We start from the raw sequence: 27117 nt of genomic DNA on the forward strand, positions 1-27117 counted from the left end.
ACACTTGAGACTGGGGCTGCTTCATCACAAATGGTAAACATAATTGACCGGGGTCATGTCAGCGACGACAAATGGCTGGAGTACAATCCGAACAAAGAGACAAATAAAGCGCAGCATAATTGCTTGTATTACTTTGCTATTACAGCCGTACAATTAATGATAAGTAGAATTGGCTGCAGTCGCGCAAATGAGATCACGGACAGACAGTGTAGAATGCACTCGGGAATATACAGACTCATCCAGTGTTTTTGTATCTATCTCATTAAAAGGAAGGGGTTGAACCATCGCATTACAATGAATTTGCGTGTCTGTCGCCTCATGGACTTTTCTGTGTATTTCAATGAAGAATACCCTTCCGCAATGTTCATTAATATGCCATAATCAAACTTCAGCTGATAAAAATGGCTATTTCGGTCACTGGTTTTGGAAAAGGCAACTGATTCAGTGATGGAAACACTGCCGCAAAAAGGCAAGGCTAAACTGAAGAGCAATAGATCTGCTATACAGAAAAGCAGAGGCACGCAGCCAAACCCAAATGCCTGCACTAATCTAGGTGCTTCATGACATTAAGAGAATAACACAAATAAATAATAACCCAAGCAAATAAGGCAGCGAAGAATGTGCAAGGTTGGAAAACAAAATCACATATTTAACCTTAATGCTAATGAAAAAATGAACAGCTAGCCAGCTGGGAAAATGCTGTGAATCTCTTGACCGTGTACAGTATGCGTTCGCAGTTTAAACACTTGCATTGTTTTGTTGTTCTTAATGGCCAGGGGTGAAGAGGGATTAAGTGAAGAAATCAGGGTGCAACTTCAGAGCTGAAAAATATAGGGCAGATTGCATTTATTTGACTAATACAATCCATCATAATGCCACAGTGTATATGATATACGGCCACAAAATCCAATTAAACTAGGACCCATCCAAAACACTTTTTAAAAAGCTGCTGGTAATTACTGGTAACTTCACAGACAATACCTGAATTGCCATCATTATCTAAATGCTTATGCTAATTTTGACATTATATAGCACAGACCGTGTTCGCGCCGCCTAGTAACCAGATAACGGAGAAGTCGGGCAATATCAAGGATGGTAAATGTATGGAGAGTCGGGGATCAGAGCCCTGGAGATGATATCAGAAAGCAGGCGATGTAGCCCCCGCCCCCAGAGAGGCATCCCAGGGCATTTTAGCGCCGCACTGCCTTAAGACAACCATTATCTGTGTCTAAATACCAGATGCCAAGGACCCATTACCACACGACAAGCCACCGGGGACCGTTCCCAGCAACCGGCGGAGGATCCGTCTCCAGACAAAGTGTAGCCAGCCGGCCTCCTGGGAGGGGCTTCGGCACGGACGCTAGACATCCAGGAGTTTGCAGCCCCTGTAATTTCTGCCCAGAGACAGACCCATTTATCCCGGAGCCTCCGACACCTGCTGAATGGGTTCTGAACGCCCACTTTTAGCGGACGAGGCGGGATTCCGCCCCGGCGCTCGTAAGTGAAAGAGGGGGCGCAGTCTTAATCCGATGCTCCCCCCGGTGTTATTGAGCTATCGGCGTAGTAAAAGGCTACTCTGACCTCCATCTCCTATGAGAGGTCCCCCCCCCCCCCCCCCCCTTCTCAGCTGGGAAAGTCCGACTGCCCCCCCCCCCCCACCTCATCCCCGGTCAGAAACATCTCCGATGCAATGCTAGAGCATGATGGCAAATGGAGCTCTTCAATAACAGAAACAGCATAGGGTTCACGGTTCCTGCTGCTCCACCTTATATGACAATGTATGAATACTGTTATGCACAAGCATGTATTTACACAATGGAACATATCACATTCTACATTTATATGTTATATTTTCCCATTTATGTTTGTAATAGTGTCACACAATAAACAGTTAGTTGCTACGTGCTCTTACAAACAACGGCTCGCTAAGGGGGGAAAAATGCTATACAGTGCAGTTTCTTCCTATTAAATTTCCATTCTGATAAAGTTCAACAATGCTGACATGGCAAAGAACTCCACAGCAGACATCGAGTGGAAGCAAGCATCTTTGAATGTCGAGTTGAAAATGACAAAATTCACAAAGAGTAAGAGAAATAAAACCGCTAAATTTTACCAGGGAAATATAAAGGCAATGTTGCTTTTCTCATTTCTTTTTTTTACATGATCTACTGTATATTTCACAGGCATGTCATCAGTTTTGCAGACGGAAATATCGACAAAATAATAACCTTGAAAACTTGTGCTCCTTATTCCACAGATGCGGTGTATTGAGGCCGATTATTCAATATCTTCAAATACACCTTTCATTATTTATTGATGTCAGTTCTTTTTTAAATGCAACGTCACAGCAGTGGGCTCTGCTGTTGGTTTCAAAGAGTCGCTAAAAAACAAGTCTGCTAATCGTTTCGCCAGAGAACTGATTTTTACCGAACACACCCTCTCCTCAGCCAAATTTACACACTTATATATCCTGCTCACCTGAACAAATATGGAAGGGGTATTTAAAAAAAAAAAAAAAACTGTAGTCAGCAGAATTACATTGAGCTATATACTATGGGCAGTGCTATGTGTGGGTGTTTCTCCACAGCAAAAGGCTTTCACCCAACTCTAAGTTCTAATTCAGGAAAGTGCTGCTGCGTAATTAGAAAAATAGGTATCGAAAAGAAGGATCATTTCTATTTAGTCTATATTGTCGATGGGGCTTTGTTTATTTCTTAATTTACTGACTAGCTATTTTACTAGTTGGTGCTTTTTAAAAAAAATTTTTTTGAGGTATACATTTTTTTTTTCATCCTGACATTGCTCATTGCTATCAATAATATATGCATTGTATGTGCACTCCACTGATTGAAATTCAGTGCTACTGTTGGTTTTGCTTTATCTCATAGCTATTTTATCACAAAGAATAAGGCAATGGAAAAGCTGATCCCGTCAGCCTGAACATTCGCCCGCTAACAGTGTGCGAATGAGTAAATATCACCGGTGTGGAAATTTAGCAGGACGCAGAGCTGTTACCATCGGTGTTTATGAACAACGCCCCGTGCCCTGCGTGCGCTAACAGTGGTGACATTACTCAAACCAGAGGGGACTGTTCCCTTTTCCTGTTAAAGCCGCAGTGAATACACCACGGGTCGGCTACAGGGGGTTTGGCCCTAATCCGGCGCTTGTGATGGAAGGAATATTCTGCTACGGCTCACCGAGAGATGCCAGCTGCATGCAAAAGCGATGTGTGACCAAGAGGCGCTGTACAATGCCTAATACTGTAATTCAATATCCCGTGCGCTCAATAAAATACTGCGCGTTCAATACCGTGTGGATCGAGCGGCGTTGCACCCGTCGTCGTCGTTGTTGTTGTTGTTGTTGTTGTTGTTGTTTTTTTTTACTGCGTTGTTGGAAGAGGAGTGAAGGGGTTAAACCTAATTGATATCTCATACGACCCACAAGACCACCTCCCAGAGGACGCGCAAACAAATGGCATTGCTCAGTGTGAGAATCCGAGATGAAAGGAGGCCTCCCCACAGATTTGTGATGGCCAGGCAATCATATACATTTATGGGACCATGCGTGACCCCAGAATATAAGCCTGTTTGCATGGTCTGCTGACGGCAGCTTCGTTCCCGCGCAACCTTCTGAAAGTCACCTGCACCTTCACAGTACTGTCAGACCCTGGCCCCCCTCCCTCCCGAAAGGAAAAAAAAAAAAAAAAAAAAAAAAACCAGAAACGCAAGACTATTCAGCCTAGTTATTATGCATTGTTATATTGTAGCGCATCCTTTAAGCTGGAGTGCAGAGATATGGGGCCGTAGCCGGGGGAACATTAAAAGCTTGGTTTGCTCGGACCCCCCGCTGACTGAGCGGAGATCAAAGCGGCGGAGGGGGGTTGCGACAAAACGAGGCCGCGTTCGGCACAGTTAGCCTGGGCCGTCGGCAGCTGGCCCGGGCTGCGTTCTCACCGAGCACCCCGCGCTCCAGCCAATCGCGGACGCACTCCCGACTCCCTCCCGCCCAATCACGCCGTCCTCAGTCACTAAGGAGATACACGTTCTGTCCATCACAATGCGCTCGCATTCTCCTACCACAGATTCGGCTCCCACCTAATTATAGCCCATTCTTTCATTTGCGAAGATAATTAGGCTTTCATCTCACCAGGACGCTTTGGCTAGATCCTCCATTTTCTTCCACAGAGGCTACATCAAAAAAAAAAAATCTATTTAGGGTGCAAGTCAATAATTAAAGATATCTTGGATTACACAAGTCTTTATACCTGGAAAAAAATAATGTAATGATTTGACTATGTGCTCTTGAAGATGGCAAAACATGAAAAAGGGTTAAAGAGTTCACTCTTGGGAATTGTTTACAGGATGTAAACCACAATGTCTTCCATGTCTTTTAATTTAATAAATATATGTATCTGTATTATCTTTTTTGGATCATTCTGTCTCTTCATTTAACATTCATCTAACGTGGAGTTATTACTGTTACTGTGCATCATTGTGCTGGCAAAGAAGAATTAGAAAATCAATTCGATAAATAGGAATATCAGTAGATTATTTTTTCCTGATAATTCCGTTTTTTCGGCACTCAAAATATTTCTATTTGTAAATGATAAAGATCGAGCCGTTTTTGAGTATTATTTAAGTCATAGTTTGAAAGCTAAAAATCAGGAAACTTATTCTGTGTTAAACTGACAGTGGGGCCTGAGGTGCAAACAAAAGAAAAGGCAATAAGGAGCATATTGCACGGAATGACAAACCAAGAACAGGAGCGACGAAGAGTTAGGACTCACTACATCACACAGCAAGCAAACAGGAGACTGGACATGACCCAGATTTATGGTACAAACCAACCGCTGCAACAGTACATGCACAAACAACTAGAACAACGACAAGAACCACAACAATAACAACCAACAAACCAGGCCTGGAACATGTGTTATAAAACAGCTGTCCTCGGTTGGTTTATGAAAATGGCTTTATTAGCCTGGCATTGTTCATACTGGAAATGAAAACAGGAGATCACCAGCATCTTTAGGGCTGGTGAAATGCAGTAGGTTTAATCCAACATTGAAGCATCGGCATAATGAACCATATGAATTAAAATGAGTGATAGAACAGTAAAGCAGTGTGGTTGGGTAAAGGAACAGGAAACATATCTCTCATAACCAGATGTAAACATAACAATTTTACCATTTTACTTCACTGAATATGAGTACCATAACTGGAAAACAATGGATGCGTCGGCTGAAATGGTCTACCAAGAGACCAGACTGATTGATACTCCCAGTGACAGTACACCACGGGGCGCACTTCGGGGGGAAGTTATCCTCCTCACCCTCAAATTAACGTTACAACACCTGTAATACGAGAACGCCTGAGAGTCTACTGTCACTCTAATGTGCATAAATATCGCAGAGGTGGGCAAAGGCAACAGGAGCCCACTTCCCTTTCCACTGTAGACCCTAATTGTTTAATTGCGGGTCATTATGCGTATATGGGAAGTCAAATCCAGTCAAATCCGCCAGTTATTGTAGACCTAAATCAGCCACTAACTGAAAGTTAGCTATAAAAGCCACGGGAGTTCATCCTTCCATGTCCATAATTGGCTGCCCACGGTGTACTGGAATCTGCAGCCGGCTAATGTTGTTCATCAAACGAGTGGCATCACCTACGCAGTCTCTACACTTTGAAGTATTTTGCTGAACGCTTGAGACAGAGCCGTTGCCCTGACGGACAGGGTGCCCTACCATATTCCTCAAATAAAATGGACATACTCTTCAGGCAGGACATAAAGCCACAGTTGATTAAAGGTTTTGCTAAGAAGACATTCTTTCCACGACAGAAGCAGGTGACTTAAAGTTAGATTCACAAGTTGTAGAGATGCACAAAGGTGACAATAATGTGATCTACCACAAACTGACATACACAGCATGTTTATGTAATATTTATAGAAAACAGAAACTCCCGAAACATCCATTTTGGCAGCACAGGCAACTACGGACGGTAATTTAATAATGGTAATGCATTTTAATTTTGCATCACCTTTCAAAACCTTCCCAAAGTGCTGCACAACAGTTAGCAATAAAATGAAAATGATAAATTAAAAATAGGTCAAAACATGTAAGGGCATGGCCTCTCGCCATTCTCAGTATGACCATACCAGTTCGGTTATGTATATTCTAACTTTCTCACAACAATACAGTCTGAAAATATTATAACGGATAAATTTGGTTCTTTAATGCCATTTTGGGGTTTCATTGCATTTTCTATTCATGCTTTTTTGGCATCTTTAGAAGCCAGAGCTCGGCTGCTAGGTGGCTCATCCTAAAAAGTCCTGCTCTAGTTACACAGAGATCCAACAGTCTAGTGTAGAATCCAGTTTGTACCAGTGCCAACTTCAATACAGAGCTGGTTCTAGCGTTGCCCTGGGATGGGAGGGTGTCATTAGGCTGAGATGATGCACCAGTGATTCTTGCTGATAGATGGGGCACCCGTAGGTTCATCTGTTCAGCTGCACATGAAGTGTTTTTTCTCCAAGTAATGGTTCCTGCGAGTCTGACCTGTGAACTGGGGGGTGATGAGAGGGGGCACATGCTAGGCAGCGAATCAACAACGCGGCTATGGGTGCAACATGAGCATGAGAAGACATTCAAATTGTGGAGAAAAACTGAGAAGAAAACATACACTACGTGGTCAAAAGTATGTGGACACCTGACATCCAACATCTCATCCAAAATTATGCTATAACAATCTCCAGTCTTCTGGGAATGCTTTATACTAGATGCTGGAGCATTGCTTCAGGCATTTACTTCCATTCAGCCAGAATAACTTTAGAGAGGTCAGGGACTGATTGGGCGATAAGGCCTGGCTCGCAGCTGGCATTCAAATTGATCCCAAAGATGCTGGATGGGGTTGAGGTCATGGCTCTGTGCAGGCCAGTTAAGTTCTTATACACCGATCTCAAAAAAACCATTTCTAGATGGACCTCGCTGCGTGCCCGGGGGCATTGCCATGCTGAAACAGAAAAAGGCCTTTCCAAACTGTTGGGGAAGCACAGAATTGTCTAGAATGTGATTGTATGCTGTAGTATTAGGATTTGCCTTCACTGGAACTAAGGGGCATAAAAAACCATAAAAAAGAGCCCTATACCAAGAGGTGCCCAGATACGTTTGGTCTTATAGCGTAAAAAAGAAGCCAGCGAAAAATTTCCCAAGATGCTCTGCTTTGTAACCTTGACCAATCAGAGCTTCAGAAGATCCCAATGGTAAGGTTCCTGTTTCACACTCACACCGCATCACCTGTGGCTGACAGTCAGCAACGGGTCGATTCAACGGTCAATTAAGGGAGTAATGTTTTAATCAATGCACCCTTAAAGATGTGAGGCAATCAGTACATTTATGACAAGCTGCAGCCTAATTGTAAATGTGTAAACACTGTATATGATAAAGGAAGGCTTCGGATCAATAGAATTGATTGCACTTTGCATTAAACAAACCACAGAGGGTAATTATATTCCAGCTGCACTGCCCACTGTCAGTAGACCCAATTTATGACACTGCTGGAAAAAAAGTAGACATTCGGTGCTTTTGCACCCTTGCATGTACTGTAAGCATTTCAATTAACACTTCCGTACATATATTTAGTTTAGCTGGCACGGATCATTTTAGTTGTAAGAAGCCTTATTCTGTTTTTTTTTTTTTTTTTTTTTTTTTTTTTTTGTCATTACGAGAGCATTTGTTTGAAAGAAACTAATTTGAAGAGTGATTGGCATGGTAAAATAAATAAATACATTAATCAACATATACTTAATTTCAAATGCTCTGGTTTTTTTAAAGCAGGATGCAGGATGTGATATCCTAAACAAAACACCGAGTGGCGAACGTGTTCCTATTTTCTGCTAACTTCAAACTGGCACAGACGTGTTACCGGCACCAGCAGAAATACGGTGGCATGTACAACACTGTAGGCCTTGCTCATCTGGGAAAGCCTGGCGGTTGAGAGATCACAGCCAGCAGCCAAAGAGCCCCATCAGATGGGGTCGATTGAGGTAGAGATTGCTCGCAAACAGGACAGCGTGTGAGCTCTGATGGGGGCGGTACAACCACCACAAAGGCTGGGGGAATTTGAGGAGGGGACATGTTTCATAACTCACACATTATGATTTTTTATTGATTGCTCACCAGAGATGGAACAAAAAAACACAGCAAAACAAAAAGCCTCCTAGCCTTCCTCATCACTATAAAGGTTCAAACATAGATGAGGAAGGGACAACCTCTACAGAGTCTGCTGCTTTTAACTGGTACTCAGCACTTAACGGATCATTCCACAGAGGTGATCACACAGTTAACTTACTCAGCGTTTTGGGTTGAAACTGTAGTCTCATCGTCAGGTCAAAACTTGGACTGGGGGTTGATCACCACTTTCTAAGGCGTGGCCTTATTTTTGAGTTGGATGGGGCCATTTTAAGAGCACTTAAAATGGCCCCATCCAATAGTGCAACAGAGCACTCCAAAATTAGTTTGAGATGTACAGTTGAAATGTACAGCTCGTCACTCATGTTAATGGGCAGAGAAACCCCAAAATGAGTATCGCCAAAGACTATAAGTGGTCTTTAATAACCAAGGAGTTAGCAGCTTAATCATTTTTAGTTTGTGGAGAAAATTTAGAAGGTGACAGATCTTGGCTAGAGGGTGTGTGCTTAAAGCTGTGAACACAGTAATGAAGTTGTGCACTAATGTATAAGGTGTGATGCACTGAGAAGGCCTAATTAAGATTTAATACAGCTGCACAAACAAAAAATGCAGTCATGTCAAGATATCATTAAGTATTAAGATATCATTAAGTATTTTCTTTGAAGATAACCTTGCAGGGGACAGCCTGTGTGTGTGTGCGTGTGTTTGAGAGAGAGACAGAGACAGAGAGAGAGAGAATGAGAGAGAGAAAGGGAGAGAGAAAGAGAGAGAGAAAGTCTGTTAGCAGCTGCAGCAATTAATTCCTTCACTGTTTCACATACTGTAAACATACAAAATAGTGCAACAAAATGTATTTTTGTTGCAAAAAGTCTCTTGTGTAAGACAAGGCATGATGCACCTGATACCATTACTCGAATAATCAATAACACACTAGCCACTGTTTCATTAAATAAGTGAAGTGGGTATTCATCAGAACCACTCATTTTCCTTGATTACTTCAAGGAGCGACGAGAAAATTAATTTTGTAATGATTATCTGACTCAGGTAAAACCAATTTTCCTTTCACTGCCTGCCGAAGTGAGTGACAGGGCCACAGCATGGGTCTGCTCTTTCTCCTAGCACGGCTCAACCGGTGCAAAAAAAAGAAAAAAAGTGGCAGTTTCAGTGCCAAAGGCATTCAATACTCAACATCCTCCTCCCACCTTCTTCAAGGGCCAAAGATGAGACGGAGACCACGATAAAGCTGTCCGCTAATGTTTCTTATTTGGAGATTTTGCTACTAATACTCCTACTTTTGTTTTTGTGCAAGCGAGAAGAAAAATAAGGAAGCAACATTTTGAAAAGTATCAGTTATTTCTAGCTGTCGGCTTGAGACTAACGCCTGCTGGCTCGCCCAGCATGGGTTTTGTGTCGTTCCAGCTCTGAAACTTTTGCAAAGTCAAAATTAGAAGAAAAAAACCCTGTGCCATCTTGTGACAAAGCAATGATCAAATGGAAGCCAATTAGCTCCACTCAATCAATCTGGAAGGCAGAGATGTAAAGGGAGGCTCAGAGAGCGGTGGAAGGTTTCACAGATGTCACTGCCCCCTTAGGTCTCTGTACTAAGACGGTGCCCCTCACCCCCCCCAAATGATCTGCATGCCAATACCAATGTCACCCATCTGCTGCAATCCGATACAGCCTCACTATGTGTTCACCAGTCTCAGTGGAGTTACAGCGCAACCTTCAACATGACAAACAAAACAGACGGCACTCAGAGTGTCCATGATTCCGAGGCACCTCTCGGCGCACGTCGTTACTGCATACCCATAATCCCGCCCCCGCTACAGAGGTCCTGGAGGAGGCTAGAGAACAATAGGACTCGCTGTACGTGACAGCAGAATGCCCAGGCGACTTTACTGCTGCGATTATACTAACTGATGCACTTTATGAGTCAGAAAAGAAGACGCGTGTGCGCAGCTACGGCGGACGCAAGGACACTCTGAAGAAAGAAAAAGAAAACCGGTGTCACTTCAGGAGCCGGACTGTGCTGCTCTGAACTGCGCTGAACCCCATTGGCTGCGGGAAAAGAGCCGTTGCAAGTGCTGGCAGGTTTGGGAACGCGTGCCAGCTGGTGCAGCCAGCCACACCTGGGGACCCCGAAGAAGACGGGCACGCCCGCTGTAATCTTCCTGACGGACAACCAGGACTCCGAGGCAGCAGGAAAACTCTGGAACTGTACCAACATTAACGGGTAAATCTAATTTCTGGGGAAATTGCTTGCACTGTCCAAATCCTCTCAGGAGTCAAAGATGTACTTTTAGCAATTTAGGACCGCCACGGGGCTGAATCAACAATGCAAATGCAATAGCTTCCAGGGCTGCTTAGTCAAGAGTCAAAAATGTACGAGTGCAACAAGACAGGAACGAGAAATCCGAAAAAACAAAATGAATCCCACTTTCCATTGCGGCTCACACTTTTTCCAGCTGCCGTTTAGACGCCGCTTTCTTTCCCTCCCTGAAGTGGACACTAATAAAGCACGCGGGTGGAAATAAACCAGCACGGTGTTGAGCTGAGGGAAAAGGCACAGGCAGGCTCCGCCAGAGGGCCAATCGCTCACCGCCCCACCTACAGCAGTATTAATTTCCACTCCAGATCCGGCACCACGTTGGCTCTGAACAACACTTCAAAACAGCATGCAGCGTTTGTTTTATTACAGTTTGCAGACAACCTCTCCGTTAATTCCTATGATTAATTTGTGTAAGGATAACATATTACTCCCATGCATTCTGCCTTTAATGAACAAATTGTGCAATATAATTAACTTGTTTGCAAGAAGAATTCTGTGAATCATTTAGCAGCGGGAGTTTAGCAGGAAACCAGTTTGGAAAATTCAGCTCTTTTATTTATGTGTCCTGACATAATTAAATTAGGTTTCTCGGCACACCTATATAGTTTGTAATAAATAAACTATTCCTTTTTTTTCTCTTTTAATGTTCAGAGCATGCTTAGCACAGAATAACTCGTTAGAACTGAATTTTTTATTGTACAGGAAATAAATGAATAAGCATTCCCAGCTGTGGGCTGCCATATCAATGTTACATTACTTTGTCAATCAATACTTAATTTAATTGTCGATTACCTCCAATTACTGCCCTTATACAGTCGATAATCACGTACGTTGTCATTAAAATGCTCTGACATTCATTGTTTTACACCTAAATTAATGTACTCACCAGTGTTTTGCTGTTTTTTAAATCCCAGGTACCATCCCTCATGCTTCTCTCTTACCTTAAAAATCAACCCAAAGTTTAGTGAATAAGGGCTGCAAGAATGTAGCCCTTGTTGGTACTTAATCACGTATCAACTAGGAGGCAGACATGGTTATTGGAAAGAACCACAAGGCCAGGTAAGTAAACAGACACTGCTTCCCATTAGATAGTGCAGGTAACTGGCATGCAGTTTTATCTGGTACCCCAGTGAATAATTATAGAGGGAGAATAATGAGTAAGAACTGCATATGAATTATAAAGAGTTGTGACTTATGCATAACATATACACAAATCCTGTAAAGGGGAATGTTCATACATTGGCATAAGAGAGGACTAAGTCAGCTTCTTCGGCTTCAGGTACAAGAATAGTCAATGTTAAGAGGAGGAGAGAGAGATAGAAATGTGGGAAAAAAGCATGAAATCTTAAAACATCTGCAGGGAACTGAAAATGTCAAGTGTAATGTCAACGGGGACCAGTTTTGGCACTTCGGAGTTCATTTCCATATAATTAATCTAAATGCCAAAAAAGGTACATCAAAGTACGAGCCACAAGCCAAGGGGTTATCGCCATTGTTCACGTTGTGGGTTAAAAAATAAAAATAAAAGATACATACGTATATTCTGCGAGGAGTGATACCCTTCAACACACGCAGAATTGCTAAACCTTGGAATAAAGATCAAAAGAACTGTGTAATTAGCATAGATTGCTTACAGCATGGATCTGGATCCAATAGAATTTATAGGATTACCTCCATAGGTATGGAGAAACCCAACTGCTTTAGAAGAGCGTTCAGCTTTCCCGACAAATTTCCAACAAAGGCAGCTAACGGCATTTGATGCTTTTTCCCTCTTTACCAGCATCACATCTAAAAATAATCTTTAAAAAAAAAAAAAAAAAAAGAGAAAAGATCTCATCTCAACAGCGTATCTGTGCCTTTCATTGTGCCGCATATTAACCCATCCTTTGGATAGTGGCAGTTTTTATTTTCACAGTATATCCAATTAGGTTCCTACGCAACGTTTTTCAGAGCGTCAACAGTCATCGGCAACAATGGTATCGGAATGCTGCCATTCAGTTCCACAATCGTCCTATTGAAAATGAGAACCGATTGGATTTCTGAGCAGGAAGTATTCCGCTGATTGCACTGTTGTTGCCTTAGAAAGCTTGTGACAATTACAGTGTCAGACATAAGAATAATAATCTGCAGTGCTTGCTGGCTTCCTGAGACAGTTATATATCTGTGCTTGACTTGGTTGTTCTCAACATGGTAGCTGACAATAGGAGAGATGTACATGACTAATGATTGGAGCCAGACTCTGGTTCATGAAGCAAAACATCACTGTAAACCCACCAAAACATGTTTTTTTTTTTACCCATTACGGTAAATCAAGGACCTTTTGGAAAATGAATTGTATGATCATAAATGACAGTGTTTTTTAAGAATGAATTAATGTATATATTTTTGAACTTAGAGCTGGTATCTATAAATGGTGATGTGGTACTCGTGAATGCTTCATGTAAGACTGTGGACACAGCCCATGATGGATCTTCCTTATGCGGGGCAACACACCATGCATGACCTGTATAAAATGCACAGCTAGTGTAAAGTCCACCGAGGATTCACAAATAAAACAGCGAGTAATTCAGAAAGCGTGAGGGTGTAAAAACAAGTATCCTTCTATTTATTGCACATTCAATGTGTTATAAAATGTACCCCGCTGCCTAATATGATGAAATATGGACTGGGACGGACTGATTAGACGTTTTACTGCTCGCCATGGCAGAAAGCAATTGGGTGAAATGGAATCAACGGAATGCCTTCTTCTTGTACGAGACAAACAAATACAGAGCTCGCATTCTTGCTCCATTTATCACGAGGAAATCATCCCCGAATCCTTTGTGCTGACGAGAAAGGGGTTTAACACAGTCAGAACTGAATAGCCACCTATTCCTTCAGGAAAAACTAGCTCCACTTTCTCTTCACAGCAAATGACAATTTTCCTTCATACTGCATATGCTAGACTCTGAAAGTGAAGTAGTAATCCAACTTTTCTTGTGAAACACATACAGTATTTACATATATAAAATGGCATAATATAAACAGTTTATAAAACAGTTTATAAACTGTTTTGACCAATGATACCTTCATTATACAGTGCTGAATCCTGAGCCTAGATACATGTATACCATACACCAGTGGATCCCATCCCTGTTCCTGGAGATCTACTGTCCTGTAAGCTTATTTTTTTTGTTCGTTAAAAAATGAACTGTTTTCTGTTTTTAAGCTTGATCCATACAGTAGTCTACCCCAGTTATTTTTCAGTAGATTTTACTTTACAGTATAATAATAATAATAATAATAATAATAATAATAATAATAATAATACTTTCTGTTTCCTAGAAAATGCACAGGAAAGTACTGTCTATTTTTATTATTTTTATTTAGATTACTTTTTTTAGATTATTTGGATTTCAACCAAGTGAAATGATAAACAAAACCTTATGAGTAGCTTAATGGTGCTGTTTGAAAAATATGGTGATTCGTGGATCTTTAAGTTGAAAATCAAATAAATAATTTTTCAAAATTTCACAAAGGAGTTTTAGGTCGTCATCATTACAATCAAGCAGCTTTAATGAGGCTGAACACAGTTATGGCAATTATTGCCTTCAAAATGTGCAAAATATTTTTTCATTTCCGTGTAAATTAGTTTCATTTCAGAGTATTTCGGCGCCTTTTTACTAATTAGAATCTGTCATCTTTCAACTGCAAAGCTATGTCTGCTTTACCATATGGTAAAGATCCACCGTCTGGTAGCATATAATGAAGCTCCACAGTGTTGCTCTTTGGAACACCCCTGAGGAACCTGCCCTCTAGTGGTCGACATGGTAAACGTCACAGACATTACGACATTACCTTCACCCTCAGTCCTCAACACAAAGAGAGCTGGGCGGAATCCTGTCACCTACCTAATCTCCCAGCACACAGGTTGGGCTCACACCCCAGCAAGAGGAATTCCAGCCAGAACAGTGTTACTGAATGGAATGTTACTCAATATTTTAATTTGGACATTGAGGCTGGGACCATCGGCATCACACAAAGTGTTAAATTACACACATAGGGCCTGATTTAGTAAGACCATTTGCATGTACAAAACCTTTTAACATACACAAAACCAGTAACACAACCAACGATTTGTGCCAAAGAAATACCATGACTAGTCATTGTTCATGTTGTTGGTTTTGTGTCTGTTCAAAGATTTTGCATGTGCAAAAGGTCATAGTAAATCAGGCTCATTGCATGCATGTGTGTGTGTGTGTGTGTGTGTGTGTGTATGCTTGGGTGTGTGTGTGTTTGTGTGCATATATAGCCTCTATATTCTTCTTTCTGTCTAAAACTTGTGGGGCCATATATCAGCATTTAATTTACACTTCACCAGTTGTTTTACACTCAGCATCAGCATGTCCATCTCAACAATAGTGACAATGAACAGATGTCTACACTCATTGTGCTGAACTATGGGGAAGATGCACAAGTATTTTTCCAGGGAAACTTAAAATTTTACATTTTAAATGGCAAGATCGCTGTTTTTAGGCAACAGGCATGAACCATGAACAAGGTTTTATGTTGGGTGAAGTGTTGGGTCCTGGCTAAAAGAAAAGCAACACACCATATTTCTCAGAACCCATGCTAGAGCTATGCAAAGGCTTTGGCTGTTAAGTACCGAGCGTCCACTGGTTGTGTGTTTATTAATGGTAAGATGCTTGTAATTATAGTAATGAAAATAAGTGACACTCCCCAGTAATGCATGTTGTGTTATTCAAATGTGTTTTTGTCATTTATTTCATGCACTTACTTATTACGAATGCAAGACCCTTAATGCTTAAACACAGTTTAGGGAGTATTTCAGGGTATGTAAATAAATGTGAATCGATGCAAGAAAAGGCATGAATACTCTAACCGAGATCTTCTCGCAAAGCCAGTAGGTTAATACGGGAACGACACTATGAACCTTTGAAACAAACACTCCCATTTGAGGGAACCACTACATACGTCTCACTAAAATCCTCTATTATCGCGCTTCCGTTTTCAAGAGGGTAACAAAATAAAAAAAGACGCCTTTCCCCGGTAGCAGCGAGGGGCACCTCTGCAGATTCCCGGGATTCGGCGCATGGCAGTAACCCGCTGAATGGATGGCGGCTTTTAGTCAGCTTGCGTTTACAGGCGCCATAAAAACAGAAACAGAGGAAGGCGCACTATTTATACAAGCGGCGGCTCTTCACATTCGCGGTGACAGGGAGATGACAAGCTGTTACCTCTTTGTCAATGAAATGTTTCCCTGAGCTGCTGTTATGCAGACGAGCGGACGTGACACTTCTGTCACGGTCCCGTCACGCTTACCCAAGATGGCGGCTTCCAGGAGTGCTCGCTGAACTCGCCCGACCGCTGGCGGTGTGGGTTTTTCATTAACGTGGCAAAAAGTTTGAACTTTGACAATTCAAAGGGACCCCCGCTCCCCCCCCCGGGACCAAACAGGAACGCGCTAGTCAGCAGGCTGATAAAAAGCGTGTGAAAGGAGATGCAGCTGTGTGTGCGTGTGTGCATGTGTGTGTGTGTGTGTGTGCTCTTAGCAAGCACTTGTGAAAGAGATGTGCAGCATATATACATCTGCGCACAAGCATGTGTGTATGTACAAAATAAATAGAGTTGAATAAAGAGTATTGAAAATTGTGTCCAAAAATGTAACAATAATGAAAAATAATCGTACTCACTTTTTTATGGATCCACTGAACTGGGTCTTCCTCCTGTCACAACAAGAGAGAAAACAGGACAATTAAATTACTCCTCAGTCACTGCACCAGTGGTGGATAAGTTTTTGCTCAGTTTTCAGCATCCTAAGTCAATGGTTAAAGTTTAGCTTAAAGTGATATGGATCTTCCCCTCTGATCGGATACACACAACACATAGGAGGAGGGCATTGTCATTTTACTTTCCATCTCTTAGACATCTCCCATGTGCTGAGATACATTTAGGGAAGGCAGACGCAGAAAGGGTCGACATATACAAACACAATTTACCATAACCATTTATATTACAAAAATGTGAAAGGTACCACTGATATTATGTCCGTTTGAATTCCTGCTAATGCGCATTGCTAACACACTGAGCTACAGTCTGTCCTGTTAGCTTCATTCAATGCCAGACTGTGCACCCTACAGTCTGGTATCAGATATTGAACACTCCAGTTCTTAACCTTAGATAATGAGGTTGCCCTTGACTCAGCCCTCAACAGTGACTCTGGTCAATTGGGCACCTGTAGTCTGTCTACAGAAACCACATATGAAGTGTTCTCCTCTGGTAATGATGGTGTGGCTCAGCTGGTTGAGGGGAAAAAACCATCACCGGACAGAATGTGCCTGAGAGGAAAACATGTACGGAGGATGACTCACAATAACTTTATCGTGTAAGCATGAAAGCGCATTCCAAATTGGGAGGAACAGAAATAAAAATCAAGTTCTTATTATAAATGATGTTTAAAAAAAAACATGACATTGTTCGAACAGTATTTGAAATTCAGTGAAGGAAAAAATGGATCACTGACTTCCATGTTTCGCAAAATGTTCATATAATTGAATGCCATTGACTTCATCGCATTCAATAGAGGGAGATCCTCAGTTGAGCTTTACTGTCCCTCCTGGAGCACTGCAGTGCACGCCTGCACGATGCAGAGACGAATACTAAGCACTGTTAAGCATGATCCCTGCTTAAGAAGTCAACAATTCAAATTCCCTTGTTAACAATAACCCGTAGCCCACCGGTTCTCCCAACACTTGAACAAGTACACGCGGCAAATGTGAATAAAAATGATTACTTTCTGTATGGAAGAAGACGCGTGCCTCCTAGAAATATGCACTGAATATTCAATTTTCATCATGCCTCCTTCCTGTATCAAGTAATGAATTAATGAAAAGTGCCTGAATGTGCCCTGCATACCTGACTAAGGGCACACAGTGTGGTGGGTAGTGGGAGGTGCATAAGGCACACTCCAGTAAGATGATTACTTTACAATGTACCTTAGAACTGCACCGAGGCATCCAGTGACTTATTAAAATACTGGACAAATTTGATTCATAACATCAGAGACAAAAAATGTTTTTTTTTCTACCCTTTATGAGGTAAACCAAAACTCCATCACCCAACAGCTCTGTAATCACACATAAATCTAACAACAAACCAATGGTAATTGTATCAAAACAAGAGCACAGACAAGGTTTTTTTTTTTCTTTTTTTCTCGAAACTATTCCACGATTAAGAGTGGGGGAGAAGGAGGCTGTCAGGGAGTGGTAATGGCAGGTGTTGGCTCATATTTACTCTGAACGCGAAAGCCAAATTGAAAGATCTGTGAAGGTTGAGCAGGTGCAGACCAGATGATTGATGACGGAGGAGAGCCTAATTTGTCGGCCATGTCTTTTTCTTTATTTTTCCAGAAAATAAAATTAATCACCACCCCACCTTAAATTTATTTACAGAAACCTCCTCACATTTCTATTTTTCATTTCACAGAGAAAGTTTTTTTATTTTACTTTCCTGAGGAGGCTCAGAGAAATGTGTTTGGACTGCAAATGCCCAAGAATGAACATTATTTATAGGAAATGCATTAGAGGAGAGAGTGCACTGTTTTTTATTTTATTTTATTTTTTAATACATACAGCACTTTTAAGCCTCTAGCATTACGCCAGGGCACGGCATCGTCCACTAAGAACAGAGTCTCCTGAAAGTTAATTCGGTGGCCTGGAGATTGCTGGATGTCTCCAGCCAAGAATAATTGAATTTGGGGCTTAGGTGATTAGGAAGCTTTTTTTTAAAGACAGTTTTTTAAGGTTTAAAGAACCCTGTGCTACTGTAATCTGTCAGGTGTCCTGATTACCAGCTTTGGGGTACAGTGTAAAGCTGGCACAGGAATTTTATCATTTACTGTGAATGGGGAATGGGGCAGGGTGAATGTGGTATACTGTATGTATGCCCCACACATATAAAAAATATATATTTAAAAAAAGATAAAAATAATTATATTATATATATATATATATATATATAAATCATGAAATTACAACTGTGAAGCCTAACAATAACAGTGTTTTGATTGTAATTTCAGGTGTAATTTATCCCAGTGCCCTGGCAGCGAACACCACACACACATACACACACAGTCACACACACACACACACACACAATGTGTAAGACGGTAACGTGTAAAGCCTAGTCACAATGCGTTTTCCACGATATCAAAAGATTCCAGACATTTAAAAAACGTAAAAAGGTCAACAACGCGCCGTTATTTTGAACGGTGCCCGAGGAGCGATTTATGGCTGGCTGAAAGTAATGGCCCGAGTGTACCGAATCCAATAGGCGGCAGACCTTATCTTTGCTGCCATATTTTCCCCCCTTTGATTGAAGCAAAGCGTATTAGCTGTATTTTACACCTTACGAGGCCTCTCGTGATCATAGAATACAACAGCGCCCTAGATCAAGCAGCGCGGTCACGTGAGCTACGGTCTACACTTGTTCCGCCCCCGGCAGTCTGACAGTTCCTAAACAGATTGATTGTGTGTTGCTCAGAAAATTTTTTAAAACAGGCCAGAAATTTTGGATTGATCTTCCTTGTTGAAAGCATAATCAAGGCAGCAAGAATTTATTTGCAACCGCTAACAACTGATGAAAAAAAAAAGGGGGGGTGGGGGTATAATCTTAAAAATAGGATATTTAAACTCATCCACATAATCATTTCATAGATAGGGACTACATGAACTCTCCTTTATCGAGTATCGATAGCTATGCTGCTTATAGCTGAAAAGGCTCTGCCAAATTTATAAATGGAGCTTAGAGCAGAGTGTTAGCTCAACAGGTAAAGCACATACAACGTGACTGATCTAAGCCAAGGCTGAGTGGTGTACATAACCATTCATTAGGCGACAAACATAAAAGGCTATTTCTGTGCATGCCCTGCACTGCAGTGTCACTGAGGCAAAACAGCACTGCTGTGGGAGTTTATTTTCTGTAAAGTAATCTATATGAATATATATATATATATTTTAAGTGGCTATATGTATATAAGTGGCTTGACATGATCCTGTGACATCAAAATGCATAACCATGCCCACCTGCAAATGCAACTGCAACATCTGTCTCTTCATGGAAAAACATGGTTTCAATTAAACAGTAATGCAAAAGATAATCAAACAGAAACATGATTCTAAAATAATACTGTAAAACTGGGAGAGGTAAAAAGGCACAGATAAGTGAAACTGTATATCCAGAGACATCCCATGATAAACATAATCTGATATGACTCTGAAGGAACTGAATCTGCACAGGAGAATATAATTAAACAAAAAGTGGCAGAAATATTCCCGTAGGTTAAGATTTCTTTCAGTTGTATTGACTCTTCTGTCAGCTTCATAAAATAAATAATAAATAAATAAATAGCTGGGAGAGATTTCTGTAGCACTCCATGTGAATGTTTTATTCCAGTAAAGAGGGAGGATTTATGGTAACCCTCTAATTTTTAACAAGCTACTGATGGGACTACAGGAGAAATTGAGATATTACTATCTCCTTTCTAATAAGGTCCTATTGAATGGGGCTGAATTCTATCTCCAAATATATTAAACTCATATGATTATGATTTATTGCCACATTTGACTATGGCATATACAAAAACAACAGCATCTCTCCTGCAGAGATAATGATTACAATATCATGCAACAGGCACAGGAATATGGCAAAGCGACAATTAATTTGTAGGCTTACATTGTCTCATGCAAAATGTAACATCTAGAGCTTAACACTAATAAGATTGCCATTTGTAGCGCAGGTATTATAATTATTATTCTTCTGTTGATGACAGGTCTGAAAGAAGTGTTCATTTACTGTACAGCGGGACAATCAAATGAGTTAAAGGTCAGGACTGGGCTTTATCTGCACATAATAGACTGAAGTTGATCCCCAGCAAGCGAGCAAATAGAGAAAAAACAAAACCGTGCACTGAACCGCATTTAGACAGAATTATGAATATATTAAGCAAACATTCGCCTCACTCCTACAGTAGCCATTGACGTGTCGCTACCATCGTGACATTTTCTCATGACAGCGATTTTTCTGTCGCGTACACACAAACACTCTCAGATTGATGTTCTTCTCATGAATGAATGAGAAGAAGAAAATAACAAAGATTAACATTGCCAATATGTGCCAAGCTCTAAAAAGATGAAGACAATGACACAAAATGGCTCGGTGTCCGCGCGAGAGATCTGCCATTGTTGCGCTTGTCTTTCGCGCTCTTGTTACAGGCCGGCATGGACTTGACAGCCATAGCTAAAACGTTTAGCGCAGTTAGCTTCCATTCGCGCGTCATTGTTGCGACTGACAGGGCCTTTGTCCGCACCGCGCCAATCGTGCCACAGAAAGGGGAGGGCTAATGGGGAAAAGTGGATTAGAAACATTTATTTTCATCACACACCGTTTCGGCGAGATCTACACGGTGGCGGTTGAGTTCAGCTTCCTCCCACGCACTGTGAAGTGCTTTGAGACTGAGAAAGGTCCTATAAAATGTGCATTTATTAATACTACTACTACTACTACTATTATTATTATTATTAGTAGTAGTAGTAGTAGTAGTAATAGTAGTAGTAGTATTATACACCCAAGTGTCATGGATGTAGAGTGGGAGAGTGGGAGTTTGGGATGCTAGCAGAAGGACTGGTGTGTGGATGGCAGAAACCCAATACGGTATCTGACCATTGGCAGACAGTAACAAGAACAGGCCAGAAGAATGGAGCGACCACAACACGGCAGATATATGAGATATTTGCTCACACCTCCTGTGAACACTAGCATGACACTCGGTTCAAAGTGACAGTCACAGACTGCTAACTGAATCTCTTGGACACACATTCGAGACCTGGGAATGACTGAATGCTGTATGGCAGTATGACTGTCAGTGGACAACAGCCCTTACAGTTTTCACGCACTTTAAATTGATGATTTCACAATTTACTGTCTCACCCCCGTTCCAAAAGATGAGGGCTCTTTGAACCACAGAGCTGATGGGGATGTGTTTTATGGGAAAAATGGATTATGGGTTTTATGAAAAATAGAGTAACAAAAGCATCATATTGTAGACTCCTGAAGCTGCTCCTGAAATTAAAACAAACCAGCTGAGTACACTTTCTTTCTCTGACACGCCATTCATTTCGCACATAACAAATTAAATACTATAAATTTTAAAAAGAAACATAGTCTTGATGGTGCTTAAATCAATTTATATTTATGTGCTATTAATATTTTCTAATATATTGGCATGGTCTGTGGAGTCACACTCTTGTGTCACAAGCAAAACTCATTCCCATCCCTGCCCTTCTTAGCAGAGGTCTCTTACCTATTTGTTCTTCTCTCTGCTTTCCGTCTCAATAAAGCAAAAAACACAAAAAACGAGGGTGGGTCTTTCCACTCTCCTATAAAAAAAATGGGAAGCTCAAATTATCATCTCCAAACCTCTTGACAGGATGTTATATTGATAAGATTGACTTTTTCTGCCTTCAAAGTAGACTGACGAACCACAAAACACATCCTTCTAGACGTTCAACCCTAAAGGTTCTGTTGAAGGACATACCAGGACAAAACTGATAGATTTTCCCTTGAAAGAGGCTTCAGTGATTTGCCAAATTACTTGATGTATGTGGACCCCATAACCCATTTGCTCCACTACTTTTATTTTATTTTCAAAAGAATGGGGGAGTTCACTTTCCTGAAATGAAAGCAATTACGAGCCCCTTCATGTTTCCGGGGAGATGTACGGCAAGATTACAAAGTTAAAAAAAAACGAGGTTTCCGTGGAGCTCAGAGGCATTCAGAAATGTTAATTTGATAGAGATGACAAGGAAAAAAGCTTGTGGAAAAGAACATGGATCAGTTTCCCTGAGCTCTGTTTGCGTTCTGAAAGCTCTAGCTTCGGCTAAATGGCGAGAATAAATTAATCCATCTGTCAGAGTAAATCATAATGCAGAGAGTAAACCATATACATTGAAGCTGTTTATTTTATTTATTTATTCATTCGTTCATTCATTCATTTTTCAAATATGAACCAGTTAGAGTTACAAAAAGAACCTGAAATTATTTATTACCATTATTTTTAATAATAGCATAGCTACTACAGTACTTATTCCATTTATTTAAATGGCTGGGGTGGCAACATGACGCAATGCCTCAAGTGGTGCGAGGCTCGACTGCACCGGGAACCGCGAGGACCGGTCGGTCCATCAGGAGGAGTAAAAACATAAACCACTCTCATTTGCACGAACGCGCCCGTCAGAGCTAATGTAGTGGGGTTAATGAAGTGTAGTGATTGACATTTCGGCGCAATCAGCGCGCGGGGCGAGCTTCAGAGGCGAGCCACTCATCGTCGCCTCCGCAGACGCGACGCTCGTTTTTCGGGGGCGGCGGGGAGACTGATGCTCGGCACGTGGCGTGCAGGCTCCCCCGATGCTGACAGTTCACTTATCAAGCCTGCGCACATTATGAATATGCCACTTATAGTTCCATCAACATAAACCAAATTTGTCATTTTTTTTTCCCCCCCATGTACTTCTTTGTACTGCTGTGGGACCCAGCTGCCACTTGGAAGCAGTGAAAACAAGGAAAATAAGACTTTAAAAAAAAGCCTGGACATGCATCTTGATCCTCATCTTATCGAGTGTTTGGATCAATAAAAACTCCCTCAACCAAAGACGTGAGGTGTTTGATTGGATGGAGGGGAGAGCAGACTCAAGTTAGACTTTTTTTCCAGTAAGCCTATCCAACAGTACTTCACAAGAAAAGGGGCCACCAGTCCAGACCAGCCTTCTGGAACATTCCTGAGCTTCTCCACACGATGACCCCAGTACATGAGAGAGATGGGCAGCTGTAGACAGTGATGCTGTCATGCTGACGCGCTTGCTGTGAGCCAAGTCCATCTGGATGTTTCGTCGTTGCCGTGAACGCATGCATTCTCTTAGACCAGGGCTTTCTTCGCCCCCCCGAGCTAAACTAGGCCCGTATTTCAAAGAGAAATATGAAGTTGCCATGTACGACTACAGTTGGTCATTGTTCTGTATTGGTGTTTGTCCAATATGGATAAACTGCCCTACTCTGACAGCCATAACAAAGGCTTGTATATCACCTTTATGGCCCATTGTAAATAGTCCCACCCAATTGTTCGCTAGTGCTAAATCACTGCAAGAAATTGGCCCCGAGCTCAAACAGATTAATTGTCTCTCTGTTGTTCTTTACAGAAAGCACTTTAAAATATTATTCCGGAGCAATAAAATACTTTTGCGGGGGTGCAGGTGTGACTTTTCTGAATGAGCATTTCGACTGTTCATCCAAACGCGATTTTTTCCCTCGGCTTACTGAGGGCGGATGAATGGGCTCTCGGGAACGGCAGTTAGCACTTTGGATTTGGGGCTCAGCCACTGAGACTCTGGCTCCATGGAGCCTCAATCCTGGCCGACTCAAAGAGCCTTCAGGTACCCTCACCGAACGGAACAGATGTCCCAGCCTGAGCCCGGAGAGTTTGTAAATGGTATCTCGGCACTGCAGAGTTAAGCTGGGAGTTAATGGCAGGGAGGGGACGCCGTGCTGCAGGGGTGTCCCATTATGAAAGTGTGAACATCCCCATCCATAAGCTGACTCATAAATGGCAAAAAAAGAGGATAAGTTCCATTCAGGCTCCTTCCCATCTTCTATGGAAAACATAATGTTATTACAATGTTTCTGAAGCATTTTGAAAATTGGTTTCCTGGCACTCAGGTGCATGCATCTATCATGACAAAACACATTACACATTCTATTATGCCTCCATTCAATCAACATTTATCCTTTACTTTGACTTAGAAGCAAACACAAATGTTATACTGTTCCTTTTCAAACTCGGTTTGGCGAGTTTGTTTTTGCGATTGCTCACCTCGCCAACAACATTCGTGCAGAAAAACAGTGTCATTTGCTTTATATGCTTAGTCAAAGTTAAGGACAAATGTTGTTTGAATCCCAGCCTAAGATATGGAGTAGGGCTGGGTGACTGAAGTTTTGAACTGAAAAATAATAAGCCAACATTTATGGTCAAAACCACGTACGTAACTAGTTAAACTATAGTTAAATCAAAGTTAAGACGAAGCACATTGCGGTTAGACAGGATATGGTCACTGAAAGAAATTTGGTCTTGGATCATCCTTCAAAACAAGGCCAAGCTACAGAACACTGGGGGAAAATCTGTAAGGGTAACAATTAAAAAGAAAAGTAAGAATTGTCCGGCACGTAATTAACTTAGCGAAATTCACCCTCCCAGGTGAGTACAATCCTTGTACAACTCTTCCCCTTTTCAGCCCAGCTCTTTCCGCACGCCACCTCAGAGCGCCGGATCAAGCTGGCAGCAGGTCTCATTACGCCTCACACGCCGGCGGTAGGTAACGAGGTCGCCGCTTCGACGGCGGGCGAATTATCCGCTTGCCGCGCATGTGTCGGCTCCCCCCCCGACGTTGAGCCTTTCCCTAACATGAACCTCGTCCTCGTTAGGGGAGTCTTAATTACTGTCTCATGCCTCAAGTTTGGGTCTCCATGTTCAAGGTCCGCTGGGGGAAATCAGACTCTGGCTGACTACTGGACCATCTTTGCTTTCAGCTCGTTCTTCTGACAGAACACACCTCCATAAAAACCTCTGCGATGCACTTTCGAACGAGGCAAAGGTTCGGTGAGAGAACAAAACCTCGTCTGCGAGTGTTTTGGGCAGGACGTGCCGGCGCGTATTTGAATCAAGCTAGTTGTGGCCCTTGACTTTCACGGTGCCAAACTTTCCCCGAGGTCCCTCTTGAATTATTCAAAGACTTCATTCAAGTTGTAATTGGATATACATGTTAAATTATGGTTGTAAATGGAACCAGTCAAAGTGTTTCAGAGGGGCCTTTGGTGCCCTTTGACTGGGAGCTGGAAGCACACTAACAATGAACAGGGAGATTAAAATGGACTAAATGCTGTTAATAAATCACTAGGCGACAATATAGATCTTACTTTCGTAAGTGGAATGTATGCCAGCAAGATGCTGTCACTTGTTTTCAAAGATAAAGCCAGAGATAAGTGTTGACTTCATTTTTTCCAAGCTCCTCAAGCCAAACCACCCCCACATGTCCTTTCACATCATGAGCTACTTTTGTCTTTAAGTTTCAGACGCTTTACTGTCCATCCATGAGGATATTTATTCCACGGCTCATAATAAAGGTTAACAAACTAAAGAAATGACAAACACCCACCAACATCTGCAAGAAAAAGGGCAGTTTTCACATACTGTAAGTGCAGGAAAATTGTGGACACACTGAACTCGGTTCGTGAACGTCAGTAGGTGGACTGCTACATAAATAAATCTGTTATTGAAACTTTTCCACATCAGAAATGATGATAAAGTTGACCTGACAGGAGTCTTCAAGTGCAGTAGGATTGCTTGATGTTAAGATTTTGCAATGTGCATAATGAGCACAGAGAAATCTTTCAGTCAATTTATAGTAAAGTACAAGTCTCTAATTAGTACCAGCTCTCTCATGTCATACTGTATAGACTGCAGGGTGTAACACAGTCACAGGCACACGCATGTGACTGCATTGGAGCACTTCATAGGTTTTAGATGCACCGTGGATTGCTGTAAAACAGCGGTTCTGCTATATATTGGCAGATGAAGCCGTTTGGATGTACGTATTGAGAAACTGCACTGTGAGGCAAGTGTACCTGTCCCACTTTCATGCTTTCATACCTTTATTATTGATAGTTATACCACAATGTTAACATTCATTATTCGTTTCATAGGCATCCTTATCGAAGGTAACTACCGTATATTTCTCCCTTGCATACCTAAAGATCATATTTACTGAAATATGGACTCAGCGCTAAGATACCCACCTGGGGATTTGAACCTGCGCTTTTTTGATTCAGACACTCAGCACCTTGGCCTTTACTGCGATCAAGGAATTCAAAGAGCATCATAAGGAGCTTTATTAGGAAGTTGCTGCTGACTTTGAGTTTAGACCCAGCACTGCGTGCGCTGCTTAAACTTCAGTTTCCAGCTCAGAACCTGTCAAGCATTCAGGGTCGGTGCCAAGCTTGACAGCTAAGTGAAAACAAACTCTAGTAGCCCCATAATGGAATTGACAACCATTTGATCAACCTGGAGCTGTTTGATGTTTTTTCATTCTTTTTTTATTTTTTATTTTTTTAGAGTTCTTCTTTAAAAAAAAAAAAGTGAATAAAGTACAGGGCGTGTGTGGTGGATGCAATGCCTCTCAGGCAGAAACTAAAGAATCCACAGTTGAAGAGTCCTGCTGGGAGATGAGCTTGTTAAGGCAACTCTATGATTAGCAGTTTGGACAGATAACGGCTTTTGTTCAGCGATGGCCGGAGCTTGTCATTTCATGCATCTCTCATCTGAGAGCCCCAGGCTAAATTATACCTGGGAAGTAGAGGAAAGAGAAAGAGAGAGAGCTAAAAAAAAACACTAGAGCAGGTGCTTTATACCAATTTAGGAGGATATAAATTGAAATGGTAATGAGGTGGTTTATGTGTTCCGAGAACTTTTAATGAAGTAAAAAAAATGTGCAAAATG

At 41.7% G+C, this 27117-nt stretch overlaps 1 pseudogene; it reads right to left on the reverse strand.

The window, feature by feature from the left end:
• LOC118227517 overlaps positions 1-27117 on the reverse strand; it is a 516632-nt pseudogene that overhangs the window by 389687 nt on the left and 99828 nt on the right.

This window comes from Anguilla anguilla, chromosome 5 (assembly GCF_013347855.1).
Source record: "Anguilla anguilla isolate fAngAng1 chromosome 5, fAngAng1.pri, whole genome shotgun sequence".
Classification (NCBI taxonomy): Eukaryota; Metazoa; Chordata; class Actinopteri; order Anguilliformes; family Anguillidae; genus Anguilla; species Anguilla anguilla.